We start from the raw sequence: 15,974 nt of genomic DNA on the forward strand, positions 1-15,974 counted from the left end.
CTAAGTGGTTTCAAATACCTGTGTGTTAAAAACCTCTGTGTTCTAATACTGGTGCAGTCCAAATCTAGGTGTATTTCAAAAACATGTGCACTCCAAATGTAGGTGTTTTCAAATACTTGTGCGTACCAAATCTAGGTGTATTTAAAGACTTGTGTGTTTCAAAACCTAGGTGCTGTTCCGAAACTTGTGTGTTCAAAATCTAGGCGTTCTAATACCTATGCGCACCAAACCTAGATGTTTCAAATACTTGTGCGTTCCAAATCTAGGCTTCTGTCACATTACCACTGTTGCCTACACTCTAAGCGTTTCCACATTTCTAGGGGTTCCTTCAAATACTGTGTGCTTCAAATGTAGCTATCTGTCCCGTAAGCACTGTGTTTCCACCGTAGGCACCTCTCCCACTATCGCTGTGCTTCAATTCTAGGTGTTTTCAAATACATTTGTGTTTAGAATATAGGATTCTGTCCCATTACTAATGTGTCCCCATTCTAAGCATTTCGGCTAAAACACACTCGACCTGGGAACACTGACAACCTATACATCCACCCCCCACACACAATTTTTAGCCATCAAAACCACACTTGCCCAGAGTCACACCACTGCACACGGCCACACACCACGCCACACCCTCCATCTTGCAATCAAGAGGAGCTCTATGGCAGTCCAATAGGCTCCCCAGCCGCTCTGCCTACTTTACCCTTACATTCTCATTTGGGAACTCTGCAGACATGCTGCAATACTGTTTCATCTCCAACCCCTCCACCACAACCCCAACCCTAGACTGAGCCCCTGCCACCTCCCCTGACCACACACCCTCCAACTCTCAGACTGGAGGAGCTCTCTGGCGTGCTAAGAATCACCCCAAACCTGCCCCCTAACCAACCACCTATGCCCACACCCTCTCCATCCCCCCCATCCTGCCGACCCTACCGGAAGACTTACACCCACCCACCTCCACACACCGCAAAGCTTCCAACTCTCAGACCATAGGAATCTTCTGGCGTGCCAAGAATCACCCCAAACCTGCCCCCCTCAACCACTTCTGCCCACACCCTCTCCATCATCCACCCCCTCCCTCCTACCAGACCAATATACTTGCACCCACTGACAGCCACATACCTCACAGCTTCCATCTCTCAGACTAGAGGAGAGCCAACTGGCGCGCCAAAAACACAACCGCCTGCCACCAGCACATTCTGTGCGCCATTTTACAGTAACCTACCGTTCACATCCGAACCCCCCCCCACCCCCTCCCATCCCTCTACTCCATAGCCAGTACTCCATGGACCTCCTTGCATCACACATCGTCAAACTCCCATATGAGGGAAATACCCCGTAATTCCAAAAGACCCCATGCACTTTCCCTGAAATATCAGTGCAGACTTTCATTAAACTGGTAAATCAAAGCAACAAATCAGGCTCTCCTTAGGACACCCTCCCCCCAGACATATACAAATCAATTCTCATGCAAGGAACTCCCATGGAATACGACAGGAAAGTCCTCAACCTTTCAATCTCAACAGATAAAGTGCCACACTCCTTCAAATCTGCGTACATCAGGCCGCTAATCAAAGATACAGCTGGAAACATAGCAGATCCCTCCAACTACAGATCCATCTCCAACATCCCGTACATAGTCAAACTGCTCGAAACGCACATATACAAAACAACCCTGGAATTCATAGAAGAGCACGGCCTACTAGATCTGGCACAAGTTGGCTTCAGCCCAATGAGAGGAACAGAATCAACTCTCCCCTCAATATGGGACAACCTAAAAGCAAACACACACTCGGACATCAGTACTGCCTTGATATTGCTAGACCTATCTGCAGCATTATGACATCCTCATAACGAGATTAGAAGGACCGGGAATAACAGACACCACCCTACTATGGATCAAATCCTTCCTAACAAATAGAACGGAAACCATATGCATGAAACCTTTTCAAGTCCAACTCGAGAGACTCCACATGCGGAGTAGCACAAGGATCATCCTTATCCGCGCTATTATTCAACATTTACCTATCTCTATTAATCAAAACCATCAGCCTCACTTGCTACAAATACACTGACGACACACAAATATTCTTCAAAATACAAGACACCCAAGAAGAAAACACAACACTAGAGAACTGCCTTCGTGATGTATTCAACTGGATGAACTCGAACCACCTCAAAATTAATCCAGGCAAAACGGAGATAATGATCGTCACAAAAAACAGAGGAGACAACACCTACATCCCTTGGCCAAGAAAACTCGGTACAACCCCAGCGCCATCATCGATTGTTGTCCATCAGGACCCCAAGGTTTTTTGCAATCTCACTATAGAGCCACAAGTAAACGCTCTACTCAAGAAATGCTTCTTTCTTCCGCAAGTGGCAAAAAGGATCCTACCGTTCATGTCATTTGCCAACAAAGCACTTACCATCATCGCTCTCGCCATGTACAGAGTAGATTACACCAATAGCCTATACCTGGGTATCACTGAACGACTAATAAAAAAAACTACAACTCATACAAAATGCATCAGCCAGACTGCTTCTCAAACGACCCCGAAGAGAACACATCACACCTGCGCTAAAAACACTGCATTGGCTACCAATAAACCATCGAATAAAATTCAAATCAATGTGCATCATGCACAGAGCAATACACAACCAATGCGCAGAATTCCTGAGAGACAAATTACACCTACACCAACCAACAAGAACGCTCAGATCAAGCAACGACATCCGCTTGGAACCGAAACCCTACAACAAAAGAAAACTCGGAGGATCCTCTTTCTCTCACCAGGCACCGAAAATTTGGAACGACTTAACAAAGAACATATGGAACACAAGAAACCACCTACTATTCAGGAAGTTGCTCAAATCCTGGTTCTTTACTGCGTAACCAGAAGACCACCCACAGGAACACACACACGCAGCTAAAACAAGGATGAATGAAGATACTGATCCCGGTTCCCACCAAGCAATCAACAACAAACAGAATATAAGGAAGACTCTCCACGACCTACCAAACCACATAATGAGAGATAGCCATGAGAGGAGGAGACTAAAAACTGAATACATAGGCAGACCAAGACGGAAGCACTTTGATGACCCATCAATAGCATCCGTGCCGTGTACCACAACCAAGCTCCAACAGAGCTATTTCACATAAATAGCTAGGAATAGGGGCCATCAACCCCTGCTCCCATACCCAATGAGGAGAATAGACACACCCAACCATATTATACAAAGTTCATCAGAACACAGCAGGGAGTGTGCAGCGCCAACACCCATAACAGTCAGACGGTCAAGAAAGGATAGTTAAATCAAACCAGATGTACCACTACCAGGATTTTCACCCCACTAACCCTGCTTTCAAATGTCTCCATACCTAACTCACCCGGAAATTCACACACTCTCGGCCAGCAAACCGCACACACTTTACCTCGCTGCATCAACAACAAACCAACAACACATAATCAGCATCAACAGCACACTAGGTCTCGCCCCCGGTCCAATTCTTACACCAAAGCTCAGCGCATGGTGTATTCTGAACTGAAGCAGGCAACAGCACACCACCGCTCTCACTTTTCTATTCCCTTTCCTCTCGACTAACCAGAACCCTACCCACCTTCCTGTTTTGCAGATCCGCCAGAGCACCTGGGGACCAACTCTGTTGGTGACGGTGCGCTATATAAATACCTTTAACTTTTAACCACCGACTTCATACCCTCTTTCCTGTTCAACTCCAACCTGTCCCACACCCTCTCCAATCCCCCACCTAAAGAATTCCAGCAGCACTGTGACAGCCAATGCCCACTCCCACTCCTCACCACCCCTGCCCCCACCAACACGACTGGCTGAGCATCAATTTTTCCCTGCCCTGTCCACACCTCCCTCGACAAACATGACCCCTTGACCCCTCCACCCCCCGACCAGATCACAAGAACACCACTTGCAACTTCTTTCCCCTCCCTCAGTATGGCACGTCTTGCCCTTTCGTGAACCATCGCCTGAAACTACTTCCCTGCTTCCCCCCGTCTCGCACTCAAACACAGAAAACACAAAGGCAGGCTTCGCTCCTTGCCATCAGCTCTACATGCCTCACCAGCCCTACCTCAGTCTACCTACTACCCTTTCCCACCCGCTCTGTCACCTCCCTCTTTGAACACAGCTCTTCCCCCACTATCTCCAACCACCCACAACATCACCACCTCACCCACCCTCTGAACACCAAACCCAATCAGCACCTCACCCGCCACCTGTGTATACCCCTCCCCCTCTTTCTACCTCACCCCAACCTCTGAGCCAGTCACTTCCAACCCAAACTCCCACCCCACGCCAGTCCTCTCTCAAAGGCCTGCGACTGCCTAATCCTCTTCCAGTTCTCGGATCCACACCCCACTCCGCTCCAACAGAATGCCACTCTGACCAACACCATACCTCCAGTCACACCGACTGACTGAGTCCTACCAATCGAACGCCCTTCACAGTGACCAATACCTCCCACACTGACCACCCCAGTCCTGCCAGCCCCAGATACCCGGGGAAGTATGGCCCCTTCCACTTCCCACATAATCACCTGCCTTCTTAGCAATGCCCGCTCTGTGGCCAAAAACAGACACAGCATCTATGACCTCCTAACCTCCAAAAAACCTGATCTCATATTCATCACTGAAACTTGGTTGTCGGATGATTTCAAACTGATCGCAAACAAAGCATTCCCAACTGACTATTCGCTCATCATTCACACAGACCCTCTAGAGGAGGCAGAGTAGCCATCCTCCAAAAACCACACATGTCCTTCACCGAAACATAGCCTAGCACAGGTAACCCCTACTAGTCAAACTCTCTCTCCCGCCCACTCTCTCCCACAATTTCCTACTCATCTACAGGCCCCCCCCAATATGACAGACACTTTGACAACACACTGTGCGACTCGCTAGCAGCCACATTAGTCAGCCACCCAGCACTCGCCCTACTGGGGCATTTCAATATCTGGTTTGACATGCCCAGCAACCCCTGATCCACACAGAACTAACCCACCACTGCTGGCCACACCCTGGATGACATTTTCAGCTCATCCAACCTCCTCTCCACATCCAACCCTAGATCGTTCATCTGGACTGAACACTCAGCCATACCCTTCTCTCTCTGCATCCCCCCCACCTACCAAGGCCTTCTCCATTCCTCATTCCTCAGTCTTAGTTCACTTGCTGGAACAGGGTCAAGATAATACCTGACCTGGCAGAAGCCCTGCTACATGCGCTCCCCTCACTCCCGGCCACAGATAGATCCCAACCCATCAAGCTCTTTGACTCCTGGCTGAATGACTCACTCCTTCCTCTCACCCCCTCCAGCTCCGCCCACTTCCACAAAGGACGACCCCCAAATGGTTCACCCCCTACCTACAGGCGTTTAAAAACTCAAAACGGCTCCCTCGAGTGCAAATGGCGAATCTCCAGAACCACTCAAATCAAATCAGTGTAAGTCCACCATCACCAAAACTATAAATCCGAGATCCGAAAGGTCAAAAAAACCTATTACAATAAAAGATTCCTGAGCTACCTTTGCAGCAGCATAGAGCTCCACAGGATCATTACATAATTCCTGAACCCTTCTTGCACCTCTGCTTGACCTCCTCCTCTCAATCACTCTGCAGCTCCCTCTCTGAACACTTCCACAAACCAACCAGACAGGACGTCCTCTGTCAATGCTAAACTCTCCAACCTCACCTGCTAACCAACAACTGCTCCTCAAGAACCTACCCTCTGAGACTCTTCTGTTCTTCTCTTTCAACCCCATTTCGAGCAAGGAGTTCATTAAGCTACTATCTGGCAGCTGACCTTCCTGCTCCCCCCTTGACTCTTGTCCCGCCTCTCTCCGCAATGAGATCTTCACCTCCGCATGTGCAGGAGAATTGGCGAGGTCCATCGTCGATAATTCCTTCACCTCTGGCAAATTCCCAGAACCCTTCAAAATCGCATTTGTGAAGCCCCTCCTAAAGAAACCATCCATCGACCCTCTCCAACCGACCAACTACAGCTCCATTTACAACACCCGATTCTTGGCAAAACTCATCGCTCACACTGCTTACTCCTAGCTTACCTGTTTTGTGGAAAACAACCTCTTAGACCCTGCACAATCAGGTTTCTGTCCTCGCCACGGAACAGAAACCACTGTGATCTCTATCTGGGACGACCTCAAAGTCGCTACAGACTCAGAAGGATGTGCAGCGCTTGTTCATCTTCACCTTGCAGCAGCGTTTGACACTGTTAGCCACTCGATCCTCCTTAGAAATCCAAAATGCAGCACTCAACTGGATCACCTCCTTCTTCACGAACAGACAGCACATCCCCCTATCTCCCCCCTTTCCACTCCACCTCACGCACAGGGAGCGCTGGAGTACCCCAAGACACCTGCCTCTCATCCATTCTCACCATTACATGACCCCACTACCCGGGCTCATCCGCTCTCACAACCTCACCTACTATAACTACGCAGATGACACACAAATCATCCTAAACATTCCCAAATCTACCTTCGATCCTCACCCTGACCGAGCTGCTTGTCTTACAGACATTGACCACTGGATGACGAGTAACCATCTCCTTCTGGATTCAGGGAAAACGGAGCTCATGGTGTGCGGCAAAACAGATCTATTCCTGCAACCGTCTCCCTGGCCACCCTTCCTCGGCCCTCTCATCCCCCAACCTCCACCAATGTCAAAACCCCTGGCTGCATAATGGAGTCTGGCCTAACTCTGTCACGCCACGTTAACAATGTCTCCAAATCCTGCCACTTCCACCTTAGGCTTCTGAAACACATCTTCCCTTACCCCAATAGACTGGCAGCAATTATTTCCAATGTAATGTCCAGACTTGACTATGCAAACTCACTTCACCTGGATGCACCGGCCTACCAACTAAACAAACTCCAAAGAGTCCAAAACTCGTCTGCCAGACCGCTTCTTGCACTCGGATGAAGGGATAACAACTCACCTGCACCCCAGACACTACAATGGCTCCTGATTGGACAAAGGACCACCAGAATCCTGTGCATTACTCACTGAGTGGTGCACAAAGTCGACCCAAAATACCTACAGGAAATGATTTCGCTTTAACACCCATCCCGCACTCTAAGGTCAAGCACTGCCCTCCTAGTGGTCCCCGCCTCCTATTTAGCCTGGATTGGAGGCGCCACCTACTCAACCCTGGCACCAACATTGTGGAACTTAGTGCTTTCCCTCATTCAGCACATCCAAGACTACATGGCATTCCATAAAGCACTCAAAACCTGGCTTTTCCCCTAACATTGTGCAAAGGACCATTCTGGCCTTCACCCCCTGCACGAAATCAGTCCTCTTAACCAACCGCCCAGGGCCAATAAATTGCCGAGACATGGAACCAGTACCAATTAAGTTTAACGCTATGAACCTGCTGTCCCCAAACAAGCCCACAATGAACGCCAAATTGCACTCATGCACCGACGCGTCCACTGTGTCTACCCTAAACGTATCTGTAATCAATGGTCAGAACTCCATAACCCGGGGCCTAGTAGCACTTATGTTCCAACACTTTGATTGGGGTTTATCTTGACTCCCACCGGATATGCACTATACCCTCTAATCAGTTGATGCTTACCTTACTGGTCTGCAAACTTATGCCCAGAACTCCAATACCCAGGGCATAGCAGCACTTATGTTCTGTAGCTATGATCGGGCCTACTCTTGGCCTCTACCAGGTATGCACAATGCTCATCAGGTGAGTTCACTAGCATGTCCAGCTGTCACAAGAGACAATGATGAGCGTTGTAACTCACAACTCAAACCATAATCTAGCACAGGAATACCCAACCACTCACTGTAAACAAATACTGGGGACTCGGAAATGGGCCCATAGCACTTATCATCAGAAATGGACTGACTCTATTTCTCTGTCAAGGGCACTGCACTCTTAAATCCGGTGAGGCCTCTAGCAAAACAAACTCCTGCAAGTGACAACAATGCACTGTTATCATTACTTAAACCATATACTAGACCTAGAAAACTCACACTGCACTTAACATGGTGAGACAGGCAAAACACCAACAACACGGTCTGGTTTGATGCCGGACCCTCAGGTTTACTGAGTACCAGTCCTTGTATCTCAGACGTGCCAGTAACTCTGATAGAACAGAACTGGGTGTAATTGCACATCGAGAAAGCGTTAGCGGATAAGGAATGCAGACTCAGTGAGACACAGGAATGACCATCGACCATCATTCACTTGGGCCAGTAAAGGTTTGAAATCGGAAATTCTACACTGGTGATACTGCAAGGCCGGGAAAGATACATCCAAGCTTGGTAAATGGAACCAACCCAACACCAGACTGCGAATGCTTCCGGAAGAACTAAAGCGCCAAAAGTCTCAAATAGGGAGAAATGGTTGCCTCGGCAGACACTGGTGGGTAATCGGGAGCAGAGCACTTCCATTTGCACAGATACTTATACATACCAATATGCTGACTCTTTCCTATGCACCAACAAACAATAGACTGCTGTTATACCGGTTAATAATTCAGCCTAACTGCACACATAATTATACACCACCATGAGCACCTCAACATTCTTTAGAACGCAGCTATCCCCCACGAAAATTGGCTTAGCTGCACACAATCTTGTATACAAGCACGACCTCTGCCAGAATGCAGCTACCCTCAAGTCAATCTGCCTTGCTGCACGCATACTACTGACCCCACACAACATCAACACCAGTCCTAGCATTAGAATGTAGCTACTCATTTCGAAAATTCGGCCCGGCTGCACACATACAGAGTGTACCCATGCACTACTAACTACCATACTCTCTCCACTGACCTAGCCTACGGTCCCCGAGGGCATTCATCCCACAGCACTTTGAGATCATACCAATGGTAAAAAAAGTGCTATACAAATGCCCAATAACGTAACGTAACATTACAACCTGCTGCAGGCGAGAGTGATGTCATGGTGGCAATGGAAATGTAGCGAAGGAAAGACTGCTGTAGAAAAGGAAGTAAAGGCAAAGATATAGACCCAATGTCAACTCAACCAACATGCACCTTTTGCGTTGGACTTCCCCCTCACAAGCTTTCTGGCTCCGACTGCCTATCCCTTTTTCACATCAGTGGGGATTGAACACCTGGTGGCATTGGTCGCCTTGTGCCTAAACTGCTAGTTTTTAAAATCTTTTTATTTCTTACACACTTTTCTTCAGTGGCCTGTAAACAGGTTAAGATGGTGATTGTTCAGTACCATGGACCCATTTGGTCTGTTTCGCAGAGGGCTTTGGCCGGATCACTCCTGACCTTTGTGTACTCTATTGGATATGGTTTTGCTTCACTCTGACGAGGTGCAGCTAAAGCGTCATTTGTTTCTCTTTCGCCTTCCAGCACCTAATAAGCAAGTAAGTAAAATATTCATTTTTACGCAGGCATAGCTGTATTCCTGTGTGGTCCATCCAAATAGACCACCTGTGCCTAAAGTTGGTGTGTGAGTTAAGGCTTCCAAGACTTCCAACACTGCCACTGCGAGTAGCTGCTGTATACTGCTGTTACATTGTAAACCTGTACTCATAACAGCAGCATGTTAGACACTTGTTTTTCTGCCTGCTCTCACTTCCCCAAAATGAGGCGTATCCTGGTTGGTCTTTTGTGGCATATGAAAGACACATAAAAAGACACTAAATGTCCAGCGCTGCAAGGAATTCAGATGTGCTGCACCCCACAACGTATTTCAAAGTGCTACAGGCGACGAGGCATCAGATTTACCAGAAGTCTGTATTGTCATTTGGTGCCCACTTAGCGTTTCACATGGCTCCCCACACAAGTTCATCACTGCATTTCTGTACTGCAGACTAATGTTGGAGAGCAGATACTCGCAGTTCTCAACATGTGGTTTCACCACACTCAGCAACTCTGTGTCATGCACCAAGCCTACACAACTTTTTCGTATACCAACCACCTCCAGGTCGGTTTGTTTCAGGAGATAGCTATAACTACTTCATGCAAATCATTTGCACAGGATTTCCCCATTCCCAGAGGTTCCCAGTATAAACATGTTGGGTATACAGATAGTGGCTTGACTATGCCCATGTTGAACCATCTCCTTGTCCATTGGTGTCATTTTCCATCCCCCTCATTTTCCAGCAGGTATCTCCTGGATACTGTTTAGTCAATAAATGGCACCCAAAACCATGCTCCTCACATAGCACCTAACCTTTTGGCTGCTCCATCGATGCGTGGACTTTGGTGCCTATCCCTGATACTCTGCCTACCCGTCACTTCGCATGGGTAATCTCTGATGCATAAATAACATGATTACTTTGATGGGACCCTCAGTGCATATCTTTTTTTTAAGGAGATCATTAATGTCATCATGGCTTTGGCTTCAGCGCAGGCTCTGGTTACATTGATAATCCCCCACTTTCTTTCTGCTCCCGTTATCTTAAAGTTGTCATGCCAATTAATGTATTCTACATCCTGCCGCCTGATTCTGATAGCTTAGATTTTGGTATTCAGATCTCTTGCACACAATTGAGGCACAGCCCATGCCTACTCCTCATTTCCTGATCTTCTGCCTCTCCACAAGTGTCTAGTTGTTTGCCCTTTACCTCAAACAATCATCTTGTGTCTTTGCTCTCTATCATAGGTGACTTTTAAAGTGCCCAAACTACATAGATAGGGCCAAGGAGGCTGTAAAGAATAATGTTTGGGCACTCGTTTGGATTAAAACAGTTTAAGAAAAGGGCGCAACACGTATGTATGCAGACAAATGCAACCGAAACTAAAGCACGCAATGAGATTTCAAAATACTTGATGATATTTCCCTGTAAAATTCGTAGCAAAATCTTTCTCAAGTTCAGGCTGAACCTGTTTGTAACAAAAGAGGTTCAGAATATGAGGAAAAAAGAAAGGGGAACCCAAAGATTTAACTTGCCGATTCTGTAATAAGGATGAGGAGACACTGAAACACTTGGTGATCTTCCTCCCAAAACTAAGATCCCTACGAACAAAGTGTCTGGGCAAAGAGATAGAAGCTTATCCAACTAGAAGTGGAGATGTTTGGTGTAAGAAAATGTTGTAAGGAGAAGAAAAAAAGCTGATATTAGCACTGACATTCTTCCTGGAAGAAATGAATCTGCTATTGACTGAATAGGAAAATTCACTTCATTAGTTGGTATTCTTGGGGAAAGAATACGAATAAGGTGTCCTGAAAGAACACATGGAATCCATAAAGAACATAACTGTCCCCTTGCATGTAGAAGACATAGAGCTTGACCTTTGTTGGCCACGCATTACAAAAGAATTGTGCTCCATGTGAATTAAGCTCTCACTGAGTGAGAAACAAGAACATGTCAATCATGAGGGGGTTTAAGAAATTGTTGAATCATATAATTGGAAGGTTTTTTTTGTCTGTTTTTTTTTCTTTTGCTTTTATGTTGTATTTTAGATTTGATTTTCAAGAAAAAGGATGTTTTACATTGAGTATTGATTTGGTTCAGTAATTTTGTGTGAAAAGAGACAGGCTGGAGCCCGGCAGAGGGAAGCCTGTGTTGAACTGTTGTAAAGCACAAGTTAAGAGTTGAACTGTTCATTTGTGGCAAGGAGGATGAAGCCTAAAGAACCTGTTGAACTGTCAAAAGCTTGAAGCCCAAGCCTGAACTGTTAAATTGTACCAGTAAGCCAAAGTGTGCCAGATTGATAGAATTGTGCCAACCACCTATCCTTTAAAGAAACTCTCGAGACCCCAAGACTCTGAACGTGGGGAAGGGAGTTGTTACCTAAGCCTTTCTGACATTGCTCTTGAGGCACTATTTTTCATTTTTATATCCCTTTCACACATCTGTCATTTGAGAAGGAGGGCAAGGATAGTTTTCTTTAGTATAGGCCTTATTATTTTGACTAGACTGACTTGGACTTGTTTGATTATTCGTTTAATGGTCAAGACTATTCCCATTTTAGAGTTTGGGTCAGTTAGGAATTCTCCTAACCTTATCAAATACAAAATACAGGTTTCTGAAACTTGCATCTATTGTGTCTGCTGTTGATAGCATGACTTCCTTACACAGGGAAAATTTGGTGTTCGTTGCTTGAATCGAGAAGAAAGTTGCATTAAAGAAAGACAGTCACAGACGTTATTGTTTACACGTGAACCTTGAGGAGCAAAGTAGGAAACAAAGGAACTGCTAGTAAAAGAAACGTGGTTCGCTCTACTTGAGAATCCAGGCAGAAGGGATCCACCCTCGGGAACCAAGGGCTTCCACCTTGGAGAACATTTTTCATGGAATTATTCTTACTTCAGTTGTGAACACTTTTGCCAGTTTAAAGTTAAAGATATTTTCCTTACACATATTTATTGTTTTGTTTTGTAATGTGAGGGTCAGGATAGGATTTTTTGGACACAGGGACGGCTTTTCAGTTATTGCCACCCTGACACAGACAGCTCCTTAGTTTTGGTTTATAGGCAGGGAAACTCCTCTTTAGCATAGGGCCAGAGAGGCATTTTCCCAACCCTTTTTCCTTTAATAAATATCTGACAAAAACATGACAACCTTGTGTCCGGCTCTCATTTCTGACCTTATTTCTGACCTCTCACAGAACGAGCTACCCAACAGCAAGAGAGCCAGAAATGAACAGCATAGCCACAGAGTGGCACGTGCTACATACCGACAACCAGGAAGCTCCAAAGCCTGCTCAGATGAACTTTGGAATTGATGGCATTTCGCAATGCATTGCCACTGCAGAGCTCCAGTGGACCGGCATTTGTAAACCATGCACATAGAACTTTGAAAGGGACTGTATTTGTTGCGTGCTGCCATTGCCAAATTCTGGAAGACTCACGTTTGAGGAGGGGGTGAGAATTCAGAGGCATTTTCAAGCCTAGTACCTGTATGTCACGACCTCTGTGAAAATACAAGCTAGCAATAGACCTGGGGAACCATGCGGGCACCAGGACCATTGTGAGGGAAGAAGAAGAGCCTAAAGGAGGCACATGAAAAAGGGCACTGAGGGAGGGTTGTTTGAGTGAGGTTAAGGGAGGAGAATACAGAGGAAGTAGGGCTCGGTGGAGCATGGAGGATTATACATGGCATGTGCAAGGCAAGGTATTGCTTGGTGACCGATGTGGTACTTGGGTGTGAGAGTGTGTGCATGGGAAGTGAAGAGAGTGATTGAGATTACATATTACAGTGGGGGTATATGTGAGAGTAAGTGAATCTAATAAATGCAAGAGTTGAAAAAGGGTGACTGTGAGAGAAGGAGGGTGTAGAGTAGTAGAGTGGAGAGGGGACAGTAGTAGAGAACATGGAAGATTAGTAGTAGATTGAAGAACATCGGAGAGACAGAGGATAGTGGGAGCAAGGGAGAAGAGGAGAGTAGGAGAAAGGAAAAGGAACGGAGAGAACACAAAGACGAGGAGTACAAGGGTGTAACACGAAAAGACTTACTGCGCTGTAGGTAGTTAAAAAAGGCACTACCTCTTGACGTGTTGTTTCTGTGGGAAGTACATCAGAGGTACAGAGAGGGAGAAAGAGCTGGAGGACGATAGAGGAGGAGAGCAGAAGTTAGGGAAAGGAAGGACGAGGAGTACAATGGCATGAGAAGAAATTACTAAGTGAGACCTAGATTGTTGAAAGTCACTACTTCATGAGATCTTTGTTTTTGTGAGAATCCTGGTTAGGATCCACCGAGAAATTCCCAGAGTGAGCCAGATAGATAAGGCGATTGCCTTTGGGCACTCACTAGCAGCCAGTCATATCCTAAATAGTAGGTGTTACCAATAGTAGGGGTTACCAATCTCTGGTGACTGCTTTGGGATTTAGGGAAGCCTTGGCAAGGGAGGGAGAAAAAAGATAGAGGGACGGCCACTGACAAGTTCCTATTTGAACATTTGAATAAAAACCCTTTAACTGTCCTTGAGAGTTGTGTTTTTGAGGCCATCTGTGACACTACGAAGTATTACTTGGTGCAAGGAGCAGGAAGGCAATCTCTGAGATATTGGGAATCCGACTTCCCAATTGAAAGGCTGCTGGTCCTGTTTCAGAAAGTGTTTGGCAAACCTCATTCAATCTCATCAAACTTCTGATTGACGTGTCTTCTTGTCCTCACTGGTTCCTTTTGTCCTCATTAAATCCTCACCACGTCTTCTAATGCCCACTCTGCTTTCTTAATGCTATGTACCAATTAAGTATTTTTACCTGTGTCCATTAGCGTTCTGTACGCTGGATAATTTTGACTGTTGCCTTACTGTCTGTGTTCAGTGATTTCAAGCTGTTTCCTGTGATTCATACTTAATAAAAAAGAAATTTAAATTAAGCACCCCCAGGTTGGGTTCCTGTAGATAAGTTTGTATACTGGGTTACGTTTTCATAAACACAACATAATAACTGATATTCATTCACCAGGATCAAAATTAAGATTGGATAAGGAGGAGCTAAATGCAGCTCCTGGGTATCCGGCATTAACCATTGAGCAGGAGCTAGCACTGAGGAATAAGGGGCTAGTACATAGCGTTCCACAAATCTAACTTCTACGTTAAAGGTCAACTTAACTATTTTTCCATTATTTATGACGCCTTATGCTTTAAATGTTGTACAGATGTGTGCTAATGCTTATTTATATTGTCCGAAATAAACAGAGTTAATGTCTAATAGGAATGTTTGTTTGGCATAATTTGGCTTGGGGAGCCAAACGTAGCTCCTACTAGTTGTTGATGTCTAGTTAACCAGGCTCTTCTAGGCTGCAAGCAGGAGCTAAATAGCTCCCAGCTCCACTGGATTTCGAACCCTGATTCAAAAAGTTAACATAAGGCTGATGTATGACAGGGCGGGAGTCAAACGGGAATAGAAGTAATTTTTCTTTTTTATATGCCCCTCGGTTCAGAGCAGCAGGCGTGCACATGGGGGATGGACACAAAGAGATGAAAGGCATGCGTGCATGGTGCACCTTGCTAGAAATAAGAGGTGAGAAGTGAGATCAGACCAGTGCAGGGTTGCTAAGTCAGGAAGGAGACAGAGGGATCTAGCTGATCAGTATGAATAGCTGTGATCAGGATCTTTGAAATCTCTACCATTATTGCCTGCAATCCAGAGATACTCTTTGGGTGATGTCTCACACTGCAGGTTAGTTTCATTTCTTAAAGTATTTGAAGGTTTGATGTGTGAATGGAAAATTATATTCATTTTTTTATTTTTCTTGAAATACTTGGATTCAGAGGAAAGAATTTTAAAGTGTACGGGTAAAATTTGTGTATAACTGACATTTAAAATCAATGGTATGATATGATATGATAGTTTATTCATATAGCGCCTATACACAATGTGTTTCAAAGTGCTTCAAGACAAGGGAGGGAACAAGGGAAAAAACAATTACATTCTTACAGGCCATGAACAGTAAGGATGTGAAATTAACTATCGTACTCGGCCTGACGACATTTCAGATAATGCAAGAGCTAAAACATAGATAAGGAAGGGAGGGGGAGAGTGGGAAGGAAATGGAAACAGACAGGCGACTACTGTACTAGGCCTGACGACATTTCTGGTAGAGCCGGAAAAAAACCAAGAGGTGAGGGAGAGGGATGCAGAAAGGTAGGGGAGGAACAAAACAAGCGACTATCATATTAGGCCTGACGACATTTCAGATAGTGCTAGAGGGGGGTTGGGGAGGAAAAAAACAGTAAGGGGAGGGAGGAGGAAACAGACAAGGTTGCTCTCATACTAGGTCCAGGGACAATTCTGACAGAGTAAGTGCATAGAAGAAAGTAAGGGGAGGAGATAGGAAAACTGAGAAGGGAAAGGAGGAGAGAACAGAGAGTTAGCAGTCAAAAGAGTGGAGAAGCAACAGGGGAGAGTGAATACAATTGCAGAAGTCACACATAATGTTGCAAGCCAGGATACAAGATGAAGATGGGAACAGCATGATTCAGGGCCACCATGAGTACAAGATGCAAAAGAAGTTCAGCATGA

The 15,974-nt window shown here is 45.8% G+C and overlaps 1 long non-coding RNA gene across 3 annotated transcripts in view; it reads left to right on the forward strand.

Annotated features, from left to right (window-relative positions):
- The window catches only part of LOC138569698 (uncharacterized), an 86,610-nt gene that overhangs the window by 46,459 nt on the left and 24,177 nt on the right, over window positions 1-15,974 (forward strand). The gene's annotated exons all lie outside the window — the stretch shown is intronic.

This window comes from Ambystoma mexicanum, chromosome 2q (assembly GCF_040938575.1).
Source record: "Ambystoma mexicanum isolate Mex_15411 chromosome 2q, UKY_AmexF1_1, whole genome shotgun sequence".
In the NCBI taxonomy this organism is placed as follows: domain Eukaryota; kingdom Metazoa; phylum Chordata; class Amphibia; order Caudata; family Ambystomatidae; genus Ambystoma; species Ambystoma mexicanum.